A 3,006-nucleotide genomic window follows, 5' to 3' on the forward strand; every position below is an offset into this window, starting at 1 on the left:
GTCTCTTTTGCGCAGTTAAATTGAAAAAAAAAAGTTTTATAAATTAACGATCGATTAGCTGTACTATATTATATGAAGTTAATTTTAAATGTTAAATTATATATAAAGTAAGTACACTAATAAAAGATTAGAGTCACGAAGATAAAAATAATAAAATGAATCACTAACAAAAAATTTGATTTAAGGATGAATTTTAGCTACAAATATAATGACAAAAAAAAAAGTTGTCGCAAAACAACATTGAAATTAACAAAAAATAAAAAGTTTTAGTCTCAAAATTAATAACAAGATAATTTGTCACAAAATTAGTTGTTGAATTTAGGGATCTAAATCCCTCCTCTTCCTAAATTTTCTAACTCTCCTATTCATTGCACAGCAGAACTCGTGAAGCACGCTGGGCACGATCGACAATCTCTGATTTTTCTCTCCTCCCATGTCCCTCCCCCCTCTTGCACACCTCTCCCAGTCGGCCGCAAAGTACGTTGGCCTCGTGGTCGGCCTCACGAGTGCACTACGAGCGCAGTCGGTCTTTTCTTTCCCCTCATAACATCTAATGCAACAAAAATGTTCATAGCCATTGGTGGAATAATAGTAGTTTTAAGTAATTTTCGATATCTTTGAGTATTTTTTAAAAAAATGATGTTTATGTGCTTCATATACATCGATTTTTTTACCCGATGTATATGAACGTCTTTTTAGATAATAGACAACCTTTCTCTTATGGGTCAACTTGGAGGCAGCCGAATTGTTCTTGGTATGAAGATAATAACTTTCCTAGATGCTCTTGCAATGTTCTAAATATATTAAATTGGTTGTCAGGCATGAATTGAAACCATGTCTCTTATCATTCTGTTACATTTCCTGCACATGTAATAGTTTTCCTCTTTTCTTGCATGGTTTCTCTTAGCGTACATCTTCAAGTTCAGCACATTCTTCTAATTTGTCATACATCTCTAAGCCTAATAATACAGAATCTTGTGCATTTTTATAATGTCTTTGTGAAACCTCTTTCTATGTGTCTGAACTTGGAAATAAAAAATACTCAAATTTCTCTTGATATATTAAATTTGTATTCAGCAATTTTAATTTTAATTTTTTTATTACAGAATGAGAGAATTCCCCAAATTTCAGGATTAGGGTTTGTCAATCTGATTATGAGTTTCAGAAGTCACAAATATAATACCAAATACCATGATACCTAAACTATTATATTAAATTTTTGTTAGCAATGCAACGTCCACTACATTATTTTTGTAGCATATAGAATTAGAGAAAAGGATTCCAAGTAGTCATTTCTACAATTTATTCATTATGCACTTGCTAAATCAATGTCAAGAAAACTACTTTTGGAAATGTCATGTCCACTGGCATTTGTTCTAACTGGATCTCGGTTGGTTAGCCCATATAATGGGAGAGTTCATTTACAGATATTTGGAGCAGAATATTTGGATTGGATTCCTTTTGTTCTGCATGAAAAGAGTATAACACTGGGGATGAGCATGGTAGATTAATACTCTGATGCAAAAAAAAAATTCAGATTTTGAGTTGGGAGTAGATCAATTCTGAATTATGTGAAGTCAGAATGCCTTCCTACCCTAATTTGATTCAACATATTTGTATCGTGGCAAGCTTGAACATTGATGATAGATCATGAGAACATGAATCATTGTGGCTTGTCTAGAAATGTGTCAACATATAAGTTTTTTTTTGTTTCTTTTCTTACCTTTATTGAAACATGAATTTATTTTGATGTGGCAATACAATAGACTCTCATATGCATGGAGGGCCTTGAAAATACATAATGCGGAAGTGGGAAGGAAAAGGGAAAAACAACCAACATGGGAAGTTGTCAAGGTATGTTCTTGTGATTAGCAACTGTTTCACTGTCCTCGAAGGAGCTATTTAAATATTTATTTCTAACATAGACTCCTTAACAACCGGATGCGGAGCAATGTGGTTTTATATCATGTGATATATGAAAGATATAATTGAAAATTTTAGAGTTGGCCACGATGATTCACTTCCATTAATGATAATAATACAATATCTTTTATTTTGCATATTTGATTTGAAAACTAACTCATTAGTATATTTTTGCAAAGTTATTAATATCTGCTGAATTTTGTTGGACTTTAAGCATTTCTTGCGGTTTTCCTACGTACTAGTTTAAGAAAAATTAATGTCGCTCCCCCTTTAAGAAAAATAGTTAAGAAATCTTAAACTTCCTTTCACTCCCCCTTAATTAATGAAAAATAAATAAATAAATGCTTTAAATTTTAGGGTCCTAAAGTCCAAGTACGAGAGTTCAAAGTTAAAAGACAAGTTTAAAGTAAAAGTAATTATTTAGTTTTCTAATTTTCTATCTCACCCATTCTATATTATCAAACATATTCATCTTATGAGTTTGTATGAAATGGAGTTAAGTTAATTTTGAAGTTAAGTTTATCTATCACTTTAAAAAATATTTATGATATTGTAGAATATTTAAATTTGAGTTTAAATTTGGATTTCAAAAATGTCAATTTTTGAATTTTTAGCTTGAATTTAAAAATTAATTAGAATTTGAAGATTAATTAGATTTGAACATTTGAGGATAATTAAAATTTTGAAGATTAATTAGCATTTGAAAATAATTAAGATTTTAAAAATTTATGATTTGAAAATAATTAAGATTTTAAAAATTTATGATTTGAAAATAATTTTAAAATTAATTATGATTTAAAAATAATTTTAAAATTAATTATGATTTGAAAATAATTATAATTTTGAAATTAATTAAGATTTGAAAATAATTATAATTTTGAAATTAATTAAGATTTAAAATTAATAAGGATTTTGAAATTAATTAATATTAAAGTGACTTAGATTAATTAATTTAAATTAATTTTAATTGAATTGAACTTAATTAATTTGAATTTGGTTAACTACTTTTTATTTTAAATCTAGGTTCATCTCATCCTTTTCTAGATTTTCAATTAGGGAACCTTAATAGTTTTATGAGATGGT

Source organism: Zingiber officinale, chromosome 11B (assembly GCF_018446385.1).
Source record: "Zingiber officinale cultivar Zhangliang chromosome 11B, Zo_v1.1, whole genome shotgun sequence".
Lineage (NCBI taxonomy): Eukaryota > Viridiplantae > Streptophyta > Magnoliopsida > Zingiberales > Zingiberaceae > Zingiber > Zingiber officinale.